The following is a 20,373-nucleotide window of genomic DNA, read 5'->3' on the forward strand; positions in this document are numbered from 1 at the left end:
AACTGACAGTGCCAAAGGGGGTTTGGGTTGGTTGTGTGGTGGGTTTGGGTCTGGCCCTGAGGGAATAGATGATGGGTCGTCCCCTCAAATGGGGGGGTTTGTGCCACATTGAACTAGTGAAGGAGCTGTTACCTTCCCATGACCCTGCCCAAGAGAGAGGAGCAGTGAGGATTCCCCTGGGAGTTTTTCCTCTGAGAACCACAGCAGGGGATATGACTCAACCCCACCTCATCAAGCGAAGCTGTAAAATGTGGTGTTTTTGTGTGTGTATGTATGTGTGAGTGTGAGACAGCTGCTTTATATTATAGGACTCTATGTTTAAATAAACTGCCTTGACAAGCAGAGGGCACTTATGTAAGCATATGTTAAAAAAAACAGTAAGCGATGCCAACTATCAAATAGAAGACATTCAACATTAGGCCATGCACTGTGCACAAGACAAAGGTGTGTGTATGTATATGGACTTGCTCCATTTTGTGCTTGGTAGTAGACACCAGTAGACACTGCAGCCCCCCATAACTGGAGTCAGACACCTCTGGTATATATGAGTAAATATGTGTATAAAAACAAGTGACACTCCTCATATCAACAATAATTTACTTTTTTTTTTCTCTTTCTCTCCTTTACAGGAACAGTCTGTGGCACAGATAGAAAAGGTAAGGATGCTCCATGAAAATGTGCTTCACAGCCTTTTGCCCTAAGACAGTAGCAGAACATGCAGTCATATGAATCTGTCTAGCTGTGTATTCAGTGAGAGGGCCTATCTGCATGTGGAAACCCTTAGACTGTAGCCAGGGAGCACGTGGCTATTTACAAGCCTGTAGCACCCTCAGAGCAAGCACAGGAAATCTATTAGCAGTCTTCGGATGAGTAGCTGCCACTGTCAGCACAATCCATTTCTCAGCCTGTTACTTCAAGGGCACAAGCAGTACAGTTCCTCATTTTGGAGTAAATGTTTATATAGGTGACTGTAATGAGGTAATGCTGATTCATTAACAGCAGCAGAGCATGATAAGATCTGATGTTGCTGTGTGGAGATACTGACTGTGCAAAGTAGGGGGAAATAAATGTACTCGGGTTCAAGCATTGTTATGAAATGTTTAATAAATCATTAGATCATAGATCATAGATCATAATTCCTTCGATTTTTATCACATTTTCACCCATTTTGTCTTATAAGTTTAATTAGTACTCTATCACACCTGTCAAACAAAAAAAGACTAGGTAGGTAAATTCAGATGCACTGAATTGGGGGTGCTTTGGTGGTGGTAAATTGGGAGATTTGTACAGGGTAAAAGGGATCTTGAAGAAGAAAGGCTAGCACTCCATTTTGCAATGCCATGCCATACCCTGTGGATGGCGCTTGATTGGAGTCAATTTCCTCCTACAACAGGACAATGACCCAAAGCACAGCTCCAAACAATACAATAACTATTTAGGGAAGAAGCAGTCTGTCTATAATGTAGTGGCCAGCACAGTCACCGGATCTCAACCCTATTGAGCTGTTGTGGGAGCAGCTTGACCGTATGGTATGTAAGAAGTGCCCATCAAGCCATTTCAACTTCTGGGAGGTGCTTCAGGAAGCATGGGGTGAAATTTCTTCAGAATACCTCAACAAATTGACAACTAGGATGCCAAAGGTCTACAAGGCTATAATTGCTGCAAATGGAGGATTCTTTGATTAAAGCAAAGTTTGAAGGACACAATTATTATTTCAATTAAAAATAATTATTTCTAACCTTGTCAATGACTGTATTTCCTATTCATTTTGCTATATTTCCTATTCAAACTCATTTCATGTATGCTTTCATGGAAAACAAGGACATTTCAAAGTGACCCCAAACGTTTGAATGGTAGTGTGTATACATATGTATATATATATATATATATATATATATATACACTCACCTAAAGGATTATTAGGAACACCATACTAATACTGTGTTTGACCCCCTTTCGCCTTCAGAACTGCCTTAATTCTACGTGGCATTGATTCAACAAGGTGCTGAAAGCATTCTTTAGAAATGTTGGCCCATATTGATAGGATAGCATCTTGCAGTTGATGGAGATTTGTGGGATGCACATCCAGGGCACGAAGCTCCCGTTCCACCACATCCCAAAGATGCTCTATTGGGTTGAGATCTGGTGACTGTGGGGGCCAGTTTAGTACAGTGAACTCATTGTCATGTTCAAGAAACCAATTTGAAATGATTTGACCTTTGTGACATGATGCATTATCCTGCTGGAAGTAGCCATCAGAGGATGGGTACATGGTGGTCATAAAGGGATGGACATGGTCAGAAACAATGCTCAGGTAGGCCGTGGCATTTAAACGATGCCCAATTGGCACTAAGGGGCCTAAAGTGTGCCAAGAAAACATCCCCCACACCATTACACCACCACCACCAGCCTGCACAGTGGTAAGGCATGATGGATCCATGTTCTCATTCTGTTTATGCCAAATTCTGACTTTACCATCTGAATGTCTCAACAGAAATCGAGACTCATCAGACCAGGCAACATTTTTCCAGTCTTCAACTGTCCAATTTTGGTGAGCTTGTGCAAATTGTAGCCTCTTTTTCCTATTTGTAGTGGAGATGAGTGGTACCCAGTGGGGTCTTCTGCTGTTGTAGCCCATCCGCCTCAAGGTTGTACGAGTTGTGGCTTCACAAATGCTTTGCTGCATACCTCGGTTGTAACGAGTGGTTATTTCAGTCAAAGTTGCTCTTCTATCAGCTTGAATCAGTCGGCCCATTCTCCTCTGACCTCTAGCATCAACAAGGCATTTTCGCCCACAGGACTGCCGCATACTGGATGTTTTTCCCTTTTCACACCATTCTTTGTAAACCCTAGAAATGGTTGTGCGTGAAAATCCCAGTAACTGAGCAGATTGTGAAATACTCAGACCGGCCCGTCTGGCACCAAGAACCATGCCACGCTCAAAATTGCTTAAATCACCTTTCTTTCCCATTCAGACATTCAGTTTGGAGTTCAGGAGATTGTCTTGACCAGGACCACACCCCTAAATGCATTGAAGCAACTGCCATGTGATTGGTTGGTTAGATAATTGCATTAATGAGAAATTGAACAGGTGTTCCTAATAATCCTTTAGGTGAGTGTATATATATATATATACACTATATCACACATGTGCTTTGGTTACACTCTTGTTTGGAAACTGGGGATAATCAATTCCACCCTTGTGTTAAGTCATGCTCTTGAAAGACCATGGGGTGGCACTTCCTGTTAAACTAAAATGGTCTCATTACAAGTGAGGGGAAAGTAGGGAGAGGTCTTTCGGGCGTCTCGAGTGAATAACAAGCACTGGAAGCCTTTTTGGCCAAGCCGAAGCATGTCTCCCTTGGTTTGCATTCAACACTTGTGTATTGAACTCTCAAGGAAGTCTGCCACTGGAGATAGTGAGGAGAGAGAGTCAGATCTTGATAAAGCAGGAGAGGAGGCAGTTTGCCTTTGTTTGACAAGGACATTTGCATAGCACTGTCAGTGGCCTACATGGAGATAAGAGCCTGCAAGACTATGTATTATATGCCTCCTGAATGCAAATCACAGGCTCACTTTGTAGAGCCGAGCACACCCTGAGACTCTGTGCTTTGCATGCTCACACCCTGCAGGGCTTTCAGTCGGGCTGAAGTAAAAAGGCCGCTAATGTTGTGTAACACCCTACTACTCCCCAACCCCTGACCTGCAGCTTTGACCTGCAGCACATGTCTGTCTGTGCTGGTCTGCTCCAGTTTGTGCTGCTGCAGTATGTGGGTAATTAACAATCAGAATGAGTAATCACAAAGGAACCAGTAAAAATATATGTATTTTTTAAATTTTACAGTATATATGCTGTAGTTATATATATATCTTGGAAGACCCCCTTATCCAGAAACATTTTAAACCATTATAAAAGTGCAGTCTGTACAAAATACAATAAGCATACATCCTAGCACAATGAGTTAATAAGTGCAGACATAATACAGTTAAGGTCCTAGGTATGTGATAAAGGGAGGGGAAGGCAATGGAGAAGTCAGAGCAACACAATAGAAGTGCTAACAATACATAAGTGCACAGGAGCATAAGGAAGCATAGTTTAATAAAGTGCAAAATAGCAAGAGTGCTGAGCAGCCCAGGATATTATTAGGCTACTATATTACAGGTACAGTCTGAACAGGTGTGTCTTGAATAATTGCCAGAAGGTGGTCAGTGCGGTCTTTACCTTAGTGAGAAGGTCGTTTCACCACTTAGGGGCAAGGGTGGAAAAGGAGTGGGCTCTGTAGATTGGATTTATACTTCTGCGTCTGTGTCTCTGCGTAAATGCGCGGGCGTCGTACACAGACGTTCGCATAGCTGTCTACCAACATACTTGCACGTAAGGTTGATGCGTCCATAGGGGGCAGTGTCGCATTAACAGCGCAATCTACAGACAACGAAACCCGTTTTTTATGGTGCACCAATGATTGTATAAATGTAAATCAACACATATTGTTAATTACATTTTATTTTATTATTATTACAGAAACTACAAGCACACACACACAAATGCAAATTGCATCCTGTATGTGCAGATCTATATTGTCTTGCTATAGTTGGCTAGAGACTTAACACTAGAACATACATACATGCGTATGTGAATTTATCCTGCATATCCGTTCTTATATGTTACTAAATATTTGAATTAAATACATATATGGCACTTCAGCTGTTTAACTCCTCAAAATGAATGAGTTATAAATTCGTTCTTCTCCAACCGCCAGACCCACAGTTTATGTAACAGTCTATAGCCTACTGAATATAATAAATATAGCCGACAATATGGGCTTTGTAATCACATTAGTAATTGTGAAAGATTTATAATCATATTGATTGGTGAAACATGCAATTTTCTACACATATATTCATTATTATAATTATTTATTGTATTAAATTTGCACATTTGCACAAATCGGCTCAGCAAGTTTCTAACTTGCAGTATGGTTGAGACAATGGTAGGTAAGAGCCAATGTCTTTAAGTGAATATGAGCCAAGATTGTAAGCCAGTGAGGGAAGTGGAGTAGCAGGTTTGAATCGAATTAAGAGAACATCAGACGAGCAGATGAGTTCTGGATAAGCTGGAGCAGGCAGGTAGCAGATGCAGGCAGGCAGGCCAATATATAGATTTTCCAAGTATCTGCTCAGGCCTGTCAATATAGTATACTTTAGTATAGTATAATATAATATGATAGTTCAATATTGCTAAAGTGCCACCTCTGTGTTTCGTCCACACTGAATAACCACCTTCATTTACATGTTACATCAGAAGGGATGTGTATAACGGGTCATTATGACATCTAAAAAAGAGGAGCGGGGGGGAACTTAAAGACTAATGCAATTCCCTTACCCTGTTCCAATACACAAACCCTTTTTTATATACAGCTCTGAAAAAAATTAAGAAACCACTTAACGTTGATTTATGAACTTGGAGTGGTCTCTTATTTTTTTCCAGAGCTGTATCTGTTGGTTCCTCTTCCCATAATTGTGCTGAGGTGATTATCTCAGTGGGGTACAGAGCTGGCTGCAGGTGGGACAGGGGGCGGGGAAGGTGACCTCAATCCCAGCTCCCTACATTCAGAGAGGATGAGCTCCTTAGTTTGGCCCCAGGCTGCTGCCCACTCTTTCCAAGATATCTCCCTGTTAAGCCTGTCTCGCCTGTTCTGTCAAAAACAGGTTTCCAGTCCTCAAGCCTCAAAAAAACAACACCCCATAAAACATCTAAAATCATAGATGAAATAAACTATAGTACTCCACAGAATAATTTACTGTAACAAAGTGAGTGGGGGGTGGGCTTTGACTGAAACTGCTCTGCATGTTGTTAAGGTGTATCAGCAGCAATGGAATTTTTTCCAGTTTCTATATTTAGTTTGTTTTCCTCTGTGTGAAAAATCTGGGGTTTCCTAGAATATCGTGCAAAAAATAACTTGCGATCCAGCTGGTAAGCAATTGTTAATCTGTCTTGAAGGAAGTTCTGGGAGTTTCTAGTTAACCGCTAAAGTGTTTTGGTCTAGCAACTGTACAATTTGTAAGTGTTTTTTCTTTACTCTTGGGAGGGATTTGAATTGATATGGATCTGTAATTGAACTGTGCACCCATTCAAAACACAAGGTCTAGTCATTCTGCTCTGTGGCCTTTCAATGCATATCAGATGCCAAAGTCAATGGGGACAATTCAAGTCTGAGAAAAATCAATCATGCTTAAAGATTCCCCCTGATCACCTACTGGCTGTGCAAGCAAGATTTTTGCTGAGCTACAGCCTTGACTTTTCTCATTAATGGACAATGAATTTTCCTGATGTGAACTTAACCACTGGCCTGATGTGTCTGTCAGTGCTTGGGTCAAAACCAACCATAGGGAGACAGCATGCAAGCAAGCAGGCCTTTTTGTGGAGATCCAGTCAGTGAGGATGTAGTTTTGTAGGATGTTGCATTGATAAGTGCATCCTATGAGGCGTAGCTTTAATCATTGGTTTAGCTGCTTGCAAGAGGCCACAGCACTGGGAAATTAGCAGCTGTGACAATGGCCGGTTTCAAACACCCACCCCTAGACTGGAGCCTTATAAAGACAAAGGATCTTCCCCTCTTCTCCAGTGTCAATACTTGCATCACACTTTCCCAGCATTTCCCTCTAAGAGTCTGCTTAGCTGCTACTGTGTCCAGCACACTCCGAGCTTCCTGTGCACCCCCCCAGCCTCTGCCCAGACTCCGTGACTCTCCGGTCTGGTCTCTGTTTCCCGAAAAGCCACAGTGCTCACACTGAGGACAGGAAGAGAGCTGACTGGAGGAGGGGGGGGTGAGGACTGTGGCTGGTAATTGAGTGGAAGGAGTGTCTCACATGACTGTTGCACACACTATGCCAAAGCATGTGGAGGAAGAAGGCTGACCTTGTGCCAAGGAGGTCTAGATGTCCTAATCACACATGCTGTGCTTTGTCCTAGCAGTTTCAGATCCACATTAAAACTTAGCAGCCTTGTCACAGAGATAAGAATGACTGTCACTGGGTGTGTGCATGCTCATAAGGCAAGATCATTATGAAAGCTCGTGCCCGTGGACAGGGGGGGTTCAGGTAGTTCGAACGACCCCCCCCCCCCCACTGCCAAAGGTCCAGAATTTAAGTACGTTTTTTTGTATTCATTAATATCATCCTTTACAGGAGTATGAACTCATAGCAAAATCTGTGAGGCCAACGACATCCAGCTGGATAGTGAGTATGGGGCGAAAAGAGCAGGAGAGACAGAAGAGAAAGCAGGCAGCAGCGTCATTATTGCAGAATATTGAACATATTTTCATAAAGACTGCCAAACAGGGTAAGGGTGTAGCATGGGTCATGGAAGAACACAGTAAATTCTGACCATTATCCGTCCAGTGGAACTAGCTAGCTACAGTGACCGATTCGGAAGGTTTTTACCCTGAATATGTGTGATGTGTGTTCCTCTGTGTCGGCTCTCCATTCACGTGTGTGTGTGTGTGTGTGTGTGTGTGTGTTTTGACTGAAAAAGGTGGTACATAATCTTGGTAAGCAATTTGACAACATTGTAGTTAATATTTTCAGTGCATCAAAAAGCCTGCTGGTTAAGATACCAGCAAACAAGCTAATCCAACACAAATTAGTGCATAAAAAGTCACCAAAATGAAGTATTTGAACCTCATAATTAAATACAAAATGAGGAGAAAAACTGCAAAAAGTTCCACTTTTTGAAAAAAAGAACCCCCCCTTCCACTAGGCTGGCTACCGGCCTGGAGCTCATGAATTGTTACTGAAGTTCAAGCTTCCAGTGCTTCTCTTTGGATCCATATAAGGGCACCTGTACGATGGTGTAAATATAATTTTGAGAATTGATTGTATTGCATTATTCTTAGCCATATAATTCACCTTGGATATAGGGCCCTGCCAATATAATTATAAATATTATAAAAATTTGCTATCTTCACTGGGATAAGCATTTCCACCTGTCCCTGTCCCTTATAGCTATCACTAAGCAAGATGATAATAATGTTATTATTATAATAATAATAATAATAATAATAATAATAATTATTATTATTATTATTATTATTATTATTATTATTATTATTATTATTATTATTATTATTATTTTAGCTTTGTTTAAAAAAGCTTATGTCTGCATTGGTCAGGCCTTCTATATGTGATTGTAGGAGGTTAACCACTTGATTGCATGACAATACAAGTGGGATGTCTGATACTGGTTTTAGGAGCCTTGCCTGCTGCAAGTGTAGAGTACTTGAAAACTACAGGGTGTAAAATATACATGCCAGGATCTGAACTGGAAAGCTCTCATTTATTATACCAGTCTACAAAAAATAAAATCTGGTTTTGCTTCATTTTTTTTCTTTCCCCCTTGTACTTTTTGACAGGTGGCTGAAATTTTTTTTTTGCTGTAAATGCTCAATTAGCATAGCAAATAACAGCCTCTGGAGGAAAGGGGACATGATGATTTGGCATGGAAAACATAATGACATTGCACAACAAACACATGAACCCTCTCGTATGTGTACACATATAGAAAATTATTATTATTACTATTTTTACTTCTGCAATATTAATAAATGTTTCTTTGAGGGGACCATAATTATATTTTTGGCATTACTATTATTTATCTTTAATAATTTTATATACTTATATTATAGACCTATATTCAGAAATGAACTTTAAAAGTTTACGTAAATGCTAATGAAGAACTTTTGTTTTTATACCTTGTTTACAGAATACAGGGGTATTCTCAAATCAGTTGCATTTAATTTACGGTTTTGCATAAGTCAAGAACTACTTTAAATTGTTGTAATTAACTTTGTTGGATAGTGATCTAAGATAACTGCAGTTTTCCTCCTTATGAAGCAATTTAAAACATTTTGAAAGTATCTATAACTCAGGTAAAAGTAATAGAAAATATCTAAACTGCTACTTTATCGTTTTATGAGATCAGTTTTTTTTTGTCTGGGAGAGAAAAACAGGCCTTGAAATTGCAAAATCCAGAAAGTAAAAAGCTGGAATTTCCAGCACTAACTCTACACCTGTGTATGTGTGTGAGACAAAGGGGAGAGACAGTTATGTGTTATGACTGAGAGTAAGGCCTGGCTAGGCACAGCTTGCTCCATTTCTGAGTAGGAGCTATTTGAGAGTGCCGTTTAATATAAAGGCAGCTTCAGTTCACGTGACCTGGTTTGCTTTGCTTTTCTGTTTTTTCTTTTTTCCTCTGGAGTTTCTAAACTGCTCTGGTTTTAATACATTTTTCCACAGTGTGTGTGTGGGAGTGGGCCCAGTGCCCATTTTCACATGACTGTAATGGAGTGAGCTGTTCTCAACAGAACTTGCTGTGCAGGGACTTAACCCCAGCAAATGATACTGGGCAGAATCCCTTATTTACTTGTTTGAATTGAATTGTTATGATCTCAATGTTGGTGCAGTATCCAAAAATTAAGTTGGAATGAAAACCTTTTAAAATCAATCAATCAAACCCGGTTTCAAAATTCAGCATTTCTCCAGTACATTTTGCAAAGAAGAAGAATCAAATCCTGGCAGTATATTTGAATTTATAAATATGCAATATTAATCTGTTATGAGTCATATGGAGTGCGAAGCCTGTGGTATTCAATGCACCGAGCTTTAATCGTTAAGAATTGACCTTGGGTCTACCACAGACACATTTTACTAACCACACTGACAGCATTAAAAGTATAGGTGTGGTAGATTTTGAAACAGTTAAGTAGCCTGAAGGTGTTAAAGGGATAATTAAAAAGTTACATATTGATACACAGCCCTGAATTCACTTGTCAAAAAACTACAGATGTGTATCTCCCTGTATTCCACACAAGGCTCCCAAAAGTCTACACTTTCCCCTTTAGTGCTGTATAAGTACAGCCAATACAATTAAGATTGATTCCAGCATTTATATCTCAGTGTATCAAAACATTGTGAGGGATGTTACATACAAACCATTTATTGGGTTATTTAGCTTTTTACACTAAAGCCATTATTGCCTGTTACTCACACATCTTAGTAAGATGCATAATGACAAAGTGGGATCATATTATTTGCTCAGTACCTGACTTTTGAACCACACAAATCTGAGATCATACTAGAACGTTGTGTAGTGAGTTTTTACCATTGACTGGGTGGCTGGACTTTGGCTTGCTGCTGGTAAAACATTATGAAATTAGTTCTATGCCATCAAAGAGTTCAATTAGGCAGTTAAGAGCTCAGAAGTGAACAAAAACCCCAGGACCAGGACTAAATCCCCCTATTCTGTGGTCATGAGCAATTTGAAAGTTCCTTCCTAAAAGCTGCCCTTTTCTACTATTATTATCAGTTAAATTTCATGTCGTCACTTCCGCTCTCCTATTTTGTCTTTTGTGGCCTTTTTCGAGTGTTTAGGCGAGACAGAGTGGCTGGGTGTATTTTGGTGCAGTTTATTTTTTATTTGTATCATTATTTCAGTCCCAACCTTTTGGGTATTCTCACAAGCAATGGAAAGCTAGATACAAATTTAGACACCATTCATCAGTGTATGGAAGTAGTCCGGTCTGAAATTGCCCAGCCTGTTTTTTTTGTTTGTCTGTTTTAGGATTTTTTTTTTTTTTCCATTTTAGACAATTTGCCCTTGCTCAGCTTGGCTAACTGAGGCCTTATACAGTTTTGGCAGGGCATAGTCCTTTTCCCGCCTGTGTGTTCAGACTGTGGCGGCTTCTAACTACCCCCTTCCCACCCAGACAAGCTTAGTCAGCTGACTGTGAGCAGGATTTTTTTCAAGCCTTTGGAAAACTGTCAGCAAGTTTGTGTTGTGAAGTCATAGTTGCTTTGCATGCGTGTGTGTTTTCCTAGCTTACTCAGTACAAGCAGGCTAGGAATGCAAATCAAACCACCAGCCATTCCCCATCCAGACTATTAATAGACCTCCCTCCTTCTTCTCCCTGAACACTTTCCGCAGCAGAAACTTGTGAAGTTTTTTTTTTTTTCACATGCTATGACACCGTCACAAAATGAAAAACAAGTGGTCTCTTCCTCGCCCCAGTTCTTAAAAGCTTCAAATTTGACAGATGTGTAAATGCTTATGGACAACTTGAAGAGTTTCACTTCGAAAGGATGTGGAACGATGCAGAAGTACATTAGGGACTCTGACATCATACAGTGAGGGAAAAAAGTATTTGATCCCCTGCTGATTTTGTACGTTTGCCCACTGACAAATAAATGATCAGTCTATAATTTTAATGGTAGGTGTATTTTAACAGTGAGAGACAGAATAGCAACAAAAAAATCCAGAAAATGTGCTTCTTCTTGAGCCACTCCTTTGTTGCCTTGGCTGTGTGTTTTGGGTCATTGTTATGCTGGAATACCCATCCACGACCCATTTTCAATGCCCTGGCTGAGGGAAGGAGGTTCTCACCCAAGATTTGACGGTACATGGCCCCGTCCATCGTCCCTTTGATGCGGTGCAGTTATCCTGTCCCCTTAGCAGAAAAACACCCCCAAAGCATAATGTTTCCAAACATGGAGGTGATGGTGGGGATGGTGTTCTTGGGGTCATTCCTCCTCCTCCAAACAGGGCGAGTTGAGTTGATGCCAAAGAGCTCGATTTTGGTCTCATCTGACCACAACACTTTCACCCAGTTCTCCTCTGAATCATTCAGATGTTCATTGGCAAACTTCAGACGGGCCTGTACATGTGCTTTCTTGAGCAGGGGGACCTTGCGGGCGCTGCAGGATTTCAGTCCTTCAAGAGAGTGCTCCTAATCTCAGCTCGTTACCTGTATAAAAGACACCTGGGAGCCAGAAATCTTGCTGATTGATAGGGGATCAAATACTTATTTCACTCATTAACATGCAAATCAATTTATAACTTTTTTGAAATGCGTTTATCTGGATTTTTTTGTTGTTATTATGTCTCTCACTGTTAAAATACACCTACCATTAAAATTAAAGACTGATCATTTCTTTGTCAGTGGGCAAACGTACAAAATCAGCAGGGGATCAAATAATTTTTTCCCTCACTGTATGTCCACCTTGTTTGGCTTCTTATGGGAATTAAGGAGTTTTAAAGCAGCCGGTGAAAGTCTCTGCTCAGAGTGCAGGTGGAGCCCTGTGTGTGCGTGCGTGTGTTTGTGTGTATGTGCATGTGTTTGTATGTGTGTGTGCATTTGTGTGAGTGATTGTGCGCGTACGGTAGCTGTACAGTAGTAGTGATTTGTTTCCACATTGGGAGGGCACAAAAGAAAAAAATAATGCAGATTCCACATGTATTAGCTTATATAATAATAATTGCTTGCAATCTGATCTTCTGTAGCAGGCGGTATAAAGTAGCACATTGTTGGTGGTGACGGTAGACAGAGAAACATGAATCATAGAGTGTGCAGGTGCAGTGTGGAAAGGTGAGCCATTGCATCGCATTGCACTGCAGGAGTGGGGAAAGGTCTAAGTGTACACCTTTGCTTTGAAGTCAGATTGCTCTGGCTGAGGAAAGCTCCTTTTAAGAGCCGCAGCACAGTCAGGCTTTGTTACGGCTTCATCAGAGTCGATTGACCCGTGCGATCCGATTCTGATGCAAGTGAGGTGAAACTGTAAGAATTCTGTGTGTCATGGGCATGACAGGGAAAGTTTTTGTACAGATTACAGATCTGATGTGGAAGGGGCTGTCCCTACTAGAGCAAGAGGGGATCTCCCAACTCTACAACAGAGTATGCAGGATTAGCAGGGAAGGCCATGGGGGGCTTTTGCAGAGATGTCAAGCCCTGGTCCTGTAGATCCCCCAATCGCAGTTACTTCTAGATGTCACCCTTGCAGTGGTGTGCACAGACATTGTGGGTGGCATGGGCTCAAGCCAAAAAAAGGGCACCCTGTGTTCACCCTTTGTTTAGTGTGGTCCGGTGGTGGGAAGCTGCCGAAGTGTGTTCGGGTTTGGGGGGGGTTGGGGGAACCGCCAAAGTGCTTTTCAGGGGTGTGGGACCCGCTGAAGTGCGGTCCGTGGTGGGGGGGAAATCTGCACCTTGAGGGCTGAAGGGTTTGATTAGCTGTTTGATCTCAACATTACTGAGTTTACCAACCCACTGCTTTGTTTAATTGATAAGAATTAAACACTTCTAAGTCTTCATAAAATGACGCTTCATAAGGGTGACTGATGCACTATTTCCTTAAAAAATCCAATTGATAATTCAGTGTTTAGGGTCTATCCTTGACAGGATAAAGCAGAAGTGATTAGAGTCTAAAAACTTCTACCTGTGGATCTCACACCAATGCTTAGAAGAATGTATACCAGAATGTTTTCCTTCATGCTTGAAAATGTCATTTGTATTATTATTTTTAAGACTCATAACAGTTTAGAAATTAAATTCCAGGACTGTTCTTGAACCCAATTTTCTATTTTCTTCTCTTCTGTACTACCATTCTAACTCACTGCACTTCTGTTGTGTAATGAAAATATAAACGAGCTGGTGCTGTTACTGACAGGAAAAGGACTGCAACTTGTGACTGACATTATTGCACAGAACGGTCAGGTGGAAAGTGGCTCTCTCTTCTTCCCCACTCTCTCTGGCTCCTGGAAAAAAGCAGATCTCAGCCATTACACAGCAGCATCTCTCTCTCTCTCTGTGTCATTGTGCTCTGGTCACAACAGCAGTTTTGAGACTATGATCTCAGCCACAGGAATCACATGACAGCATCTGACTAACAGAAAAAAACACAAGCGCCTATATTCCTCCCTTAGTCCCACCTCCCTCTAACTACCCCCCAACTCCTTTCTCAGCCTGTCCTTCCCAACACTACAGGCCACTCACAGCTTCCCGGAAGGATCAGGAAAGCAGCAAACTCACTCAGAATGTCAGCCAAGTTACAGAGCAGTATTTTAAAGGCACCCCCCCATTGTACATGCACACACTGATGTAATCCTGTATTTCCAAGCAGTGAAATCAGCACTGAACCCAGTGCCAGCTGTTTGGTCAAGGGGCTGTTTGTCACTGATGGGGCTAACGTCAGAGCTAGGGTGAGAGAAAGGGAGAGTGAAAGGGGTTTTGGCTTTCACAGGCCCATTGTTTAGCTGGGCCCCAGCGCCTCTCCCTTTACAGTTGAGAGTAGTTAATTGATGGCCTTTTATGGTGAGAAAATAAAACGACTGAAAATGAGAGGAGGCTCAGTCATTTCAGCAATAAAGTGAGAAGGGGTTTCCCATCACATAGGGCTTTGGCATTTTTGGTGATCAATATATAGTAGCTGGATTTTTTTTCACTTTATTAACTGAAAATGAGTTATTTCTGGTTCATAGCAAAGAAAACGAAAATCAAAACCTAAAAATAAAAGAGGGATCAAATCAGGATCTAGGGTAAAGGGTCAACATTTTGGACTTTAATAGCCATCACAACAGGCTCAATAATGTTCCCTTTTTGTTTTGACTCAAGGTGCATTGGCATAGAAACAAAACTATGTGATCTGTACTTAGCTCTTTGAAATAACAAGCAACTATTGCACTCCTTCTTAAGTCCCAGCTCAAATCAAACATTTGACCATCAGCTAATCACAAATAACCATTCCAGTGGTTGTTTGTTGTTTAACAGAGCATTATTCCCTCTACCTAATGCAAACCCACCATTGAGAATTGTGTAATTTATTGTTGCTTTTGGGAATTTGGGATGAAATTTTTGAATTGGTCTGGCTCATTATTGTACATCGCAGTAAATCTTGTATTCCCGCCTAGGTCTCGGCGACTTTAGTTACCTTCTATTATTTCAATTGAATAATAATAATATTATTAGATGCCTAACTGGATGAATTAAGTATTTGTCTGCAGGTCTTCAAAAAAAGAAAATGTAAGTTGTGCAGAACAACAGTTTAACAGTTTTAGCTATCAGCTGCAATATCTATACTCCAATTAGATTGAAAACCAGACAATGCACCCATCAACACCAGGATCTGTGTCTCAGCCCAATGGTATGTGTAAAAGGACAGCCGTGTGGAGTAGTGGTTAGGGCTCTGGACTCTGCAGTGATGGGTCATGGGTTCAGTCCCAGGTGGGGGACACTGCTCTTGTATCCTTGAGCAAGGTACTGTACCAGTATTGCTAGAGACTCTGTATAAATTGTTAATTGTATGAAAAAGAATATGCTATTTGGATAAGAAATGTACTAATAATAATACTCTATAGTTAAATATGGACCTCTCAAATATCAAATATCATACAGCAATAATTACAGCTTGTGTATTAAATCACAACTAAACTCACTGTTTGCAGGCTGGAGCTTCTGAGACTGGGATAGTTTTCCCAGTGTACCAATTACCCTTGCACCAGCCTTAAGAACAGACATTGTTTCCTATAATTGAGAACCTAGAAGTAGTGCCCCTCATTAGAGCTCTGAGTGATTTTGAACTCCTGAATCTCACTTCCCTATTCTTTCGGTCTGTCGAAAGGAGTAGACAGTGCATTACAGAAACAGGAAAGGGCTGGGGAGAAAAACATGACCCATGAGAGATGCAGGAAGTGTGAGGACTGTGCATCTAAGGCCTGACTAGAAACACTGTCTGAATTCCCCCTTCTCAAGCCAAAAAATCCCAAAATAGCTTTGAATCAAAAAACAAATCCAGACTTGTCTATAAAATTAAGAAGCACCTATTCCACCCCCTTTAGGAACCAGATGAAAGGAAAAGCAACAATCAGAAACCTTGAGGCACTAAAAACATAACAAAGACTCAGAGAGGACAAGACACATTAACAAAAATTACAACCTGTAGTCATATTCTGAATACCCCATGAAGGTTAATGTATGGAAGAAAACCAGTAAAATATTGTGAATGTGGCAATCTCTTGCCTAAATACTAAATACTATTACTATGACTATTACAAATGAGGTGGGAGAATAAGTCTGGAGCTGAAGGAATGGCTGTTCACTATTTTCCTTTGAATGTCACTATTCGTGTAGAATAGCATCATCATCACATTATCCTTATTTGCCCTGTATGTATTCCAATATGCATTTGGCACTTTTCTTTTGAAAGTCAGAGAAGTGGTTTGGAATAGGAGATCCTTGTAATTTGGGGGTAAGCTTATGGTCTGATTAACATATTTTGCATTTGCTCAATCTGTCCCTTCTGCTACATGTTGCCCTTTGCTAAACCCAGTTAGCACAAAGAGATCTCTGGGAAGGATTTGCAATACTTTGGCATCACACATTGGATTCTTTGAACAGGTTATTGTATTGTTCTTGTATGGAAATCTACCTAGTAATTCAGACCTCCGTGCTGCACTTTCAAAAACTCAGACACAAATATGAAATCTCTCTCTCCTGTTTTTATCAGCTTGAGGCAGACAGAGGGGCCTGGATAGACAGGCAGCAGAATGTAAACAGGTTTCTGCAGTCAGATCTGTGCGGTCAGACTTTGTAGACTGTCTGGGGGGAGAAGAGGCATTCCTGTCCAATTACAGCAAAAAGCAAAAATGCAGCAAGAAACTATCGTCTGATCTTTAGTGCACAACCTCTCTGTCTGAAACCATGGCAGATTATCGCCAAATATTTCCACCTTTTTTGAAGATCACTCCTGGGACGGAAAAAATAAATAAACTTTGATCAAAGGTATGGCAAGAATTGACACATGGATGCCAATAGCTGAGATGCTCGCCTTTGTTCCACTTTGTTTCAGATATCTCGAGGTTAAGAAGAGCATGTGTGAATGACAGGTGAAGTGAAGGGAAGCCTGCATTCTTTCTCTATTGTCATACAGTATGCAGTAGATGGGACTATCACTTAGAACATACATTTAATATTATTAGAATATAAACAATAATAATAATAAGGATTCATTTTGGTTGATTTTCTGCAGGATGAACATGGTTCCATTGAAGAAACCTTTAACATAGTTTAAGAATTTTATAGGACCTTTGGGAATCAGAAGGGGGAGCTTTAAAACCTTAGCTTGGGGTTTGACAACTCAGCTTGGGCATCTTGATCTCCAATATATAGTGCTGTGGCACAGTGAAACTCTTAATCGTACAGGATGCTTTCCTGGGGGCTCATAAATGACTCCAGCAAAAGACAGATCACTCTATTAAGGCTGTTTACAAATCCATTTAAAGGCAATTTCCAAGACTGTTCAGGCTCCTGTAGTGTTTGCTTCCTGTCATTGACCACTTCTGATCCTACCCCCCCACCCCCCTTAGCTGCACCAGTGTCAGAAAATAATTCTTAGTTTGTTGTTGTTATTGTTGTTGGGGAATTTGAATCTTAATTTATGTTTTGTTTTATTCCCATACCTATCTGGAATGTGCACTGTAAATCAACTTGACTTAACACCCTACTATATTTAAAAGGTAGGGGTGTAGGCAGTTGACATGCATGCACACATGCACATCCTCTGAAATGTGTGCTGCTAAGACACTTGCTTCTTTCCCAAGTCTGTAGCACAACCAGCAGATGTAAAACATCATGGGAAGGGCTGATACATCTTTCACTGTTAACACTGTGGAGCTCACAGGTGCTCATAAAGGTGCAAGGGTTACTGTTTACTCCACAAACTGTGGAATCTCTGGCCCACTCAAGCTCAAGCAACCCCCAGCAGGCCTCGCTCACCCCTGTGGGGGATTTCTGATCAGAGATGCCTATACCACTGTCCAGACTGGAACCAACACAGTCTGAACTATAGGGTTCAATCTGCATTCTAAACAGAAGCTTTTACTCAATGAGCCACTGAGGAGCCCTTCTAGGGTTGGGGTATAATTATGTGCCATCATTAAAATTAATTGTCTGGAAGGTGTTAGATATATAGATAGACAGAACTGCTTGTAAAGAATATGTAAATGGCTGTTGTTGGTTTGGTAGCATGGCTGAGTGAGGCACAGCCCTGAGCTCCTTTGGAAACAGGACAGCCTGAAAGAGAGAGAGAGACAGAGAGAGAGTGTATGCAGAAGAGAGAGAAAGCCCTGTCTTTCTATAAATGTAATAGAGCCCTAATTACAGGAAACCTAGCTGCTTCAAAAGAGACACTCTCCTTTCACAAGGAGTCTCGTTCAGTCTGCACTACCACTCCCCCAACTCTGTAACCAGTAGGCCCCATAGGAACCTATGTGGATTTTCCAGGTTGGAATCGGGGTTGGATCTGGGGTTGGGGTTGGGGTTGGGGTTGGGGTTGGGGTTGGGAGGGGAGGGGGGCCTCAACCACAGAATTTACTTCGAAGAAAGATGCCCCTGGAGAGCGGTGCTGCTTTTTCTGTGGCGCCGTGCGACATCCCTTCTCTCATTCAAATCATAATTTTGTTATGTATCTCTGTGTGTTTAAAAGTCTGCATAAGTATGCTTCAAAGAAATAACACTTTACAGTTACCCGTGCGTAAGCTTATACCCTTCTTTCACTCAACTATATTAAGTTGTGGTGCAATGGAAAGGAAAACCGTTAATGTCTATCTTATACTTAGCAGAACAGAGGTTCTAAAATTGAGGAAAGAATATATAATTTAAGAAAACAGTATGGTAAGGTTTAACAAGAGAGACAGGTCAAGATCAGAATGGTCTTACTGTTCAATGTTGTTTTTAGAGTCACATTTTACACTGGAATTACAAAGGGTTACATTTTGCTTTGTCCTAGGTGTTAGAATACCCATTAGATATAGATTTACATTTAAATTGAGATCGTTCTCTTGAATTAACTTCAGGACCAGCTCAATAGACACATGCAGCAGGTTAGGTAGAGTTTATTTTGGCAGAGAGTCACTTGACTAAGGGAACAAAGACCTGACCTTGAGAATGAGCCCCCCCACACACACACTAGATAGAATGAGCCAAGGAGCTGCTGCAAAGGTGGTGTTTGGGCTGGAAGGATGCAAAGCAGGGAATGCTGGGAACATGCGTTTGTTTGCCGGAAACGTATACTTTGGAAGTGAGGAGTGAGATAAAGGTTGTCCTCCTCCCGAACTTTAAAACTCCATTAAGCTGTGTAGAGCTGCAGAGTGGGCATAATGTAAATTTGGGTTTGAATGGGATTGGGTTTTTGACTATTCTGAGGACAAATAATTGCGTAGGTATTTTATTGGGTAAAGAAGCTTTGCGGAAAATGGACAGCTCCTTTATTTACTTTATTTATTTTTTAAGAGAAGCTAATTTTAATAAGACAGGGCTCAATATTACCTGGAACTGCAGAGTTCAATACCACATACTGGAATAGTTCACCATCAGAGGATAAATATGGGCTATTTACATTTAAAGGCATTGACTATGGAAAATGTTTGACAATCTATTATTTTAATGGTGTTTGTCCTGAGGATGTGTTTATTATTTCTGGGTACAGCTCTACCTAGAATAGGAGTCTTATCTTATCAGGACAGAGCTGTGGAATGCACTTTTTCCCCTGTGGCGCAGGTGGCCGATTTCGAACAAGTCTCTGCTGTCAAGGAAAGACAAATAGGCCCTAGTGGAAAAAAGATGCCAAACACAACTGGCACTCATAGCAACAGGTAGCAACACTGACCCTCTGGCCTGTTCAGATACTCACTCTCCCTGCTAGAGGTCATTATCAAGGAAAAGCATGTAAGAAGATACTTGCTCCTGTAGCTTTTTGTAGAAATCTGAATGGGTGTTTTTGTAAGGGCATGAAAAGTGCAGTAGACTGGAAAAAGAAAAGGGACAATATACTGATATGATAATTATAATTATAATTTTAAAAAATCCTGAACCCTTAAAACCCTTGTATTGCCTTCTGTCTTTGTCAGTTGTCTTAGACCAGAGTAAATTAAATCCAATCCTTCAGTCCAGCAGGTTTTATTGGTGTCTTTAAATCATCCCTTGCATTTGACCCTGGGAAAAGGGTGAGGGCATAGCCAACCAAGAAAAATAGATGGTAAGAGAAAGCAATTCAAGAAAAGTCTCTTTAAAAAAAAACGGTAAAAATATATAAGAGCAAAAAGACACCATTACCAGAATACAGATACCAGTGACACAGGGGCCACCTGAACTGCACCCTGTACCAGAGTGCTAATCTGGTAGATAAAAAGTAATCTATTAACACTTGACTGAGTTAAACAGATATAGAGGAAAGCATGAAGTCCATAGAAAATAAACTAAGCCAGAAAAGACAAAGTTTGAAACAATTAATAGTTGTACTGTTTTTCAGTCAAAATCATCAATATGTAAAAATTCACAATGATCCACAAAGTAAATAGTGAAATGTTGTTTTTAGCAAATGCTGATAAAGACAATAGGCTACCACTGATTTATGTGTAAAACCATTAGAAGTTATATTATTTAAAGAATGTAGATTGAGAAATAAAGAAATGAAAGAGAAAGAAAGATGGAGAAATAAAGATAAGAAAATGCAAGTCCACAATTAGCTGCTTTCAGGGCAGTGTTTGTTTAG

The 20,373-nt window shown here is 40.7% G+C and overlaps 1 protein-coding gene across 3 annotated transcripts in view; it reads left to right on the plus strand.

Moving 5' to 3' along the window:
- Positions 1–20,373, plus strand: part of gng7 (guanine nucleotide binding protein (G protein), gamma 7) — a 160,134-nt gene that overhangs the window by 120,201 nt on the left and 19,560 nt on the right. For all 3 annotated transcript variants that reach the window (XM_066695284.1, XM_066695282.1, XM_066695283.1), the window contains one exon: positions 630–656. The gene's annotated coding sequence lies outside the window, so the exon portion shown is untranslated. The remainder of the gene's footprint in view (positions 1–629; positions 657–20,373) is intronic.

Source organism: Amia ocellicauda, chromosome 22 (genome assembly GCF_036373705.1).
Source record: "Amia ocellicauda isolate fAmiCal2 chromosome 22, fAmiCal2.hap1, whole genome shotgun sequence".
NCBI classification, from domain to species: Eukaryota; Metazoa; Chordata; class Actinopteri; order Amiiformes; family Amiidae; genus Amia; species Amia ocellicauda.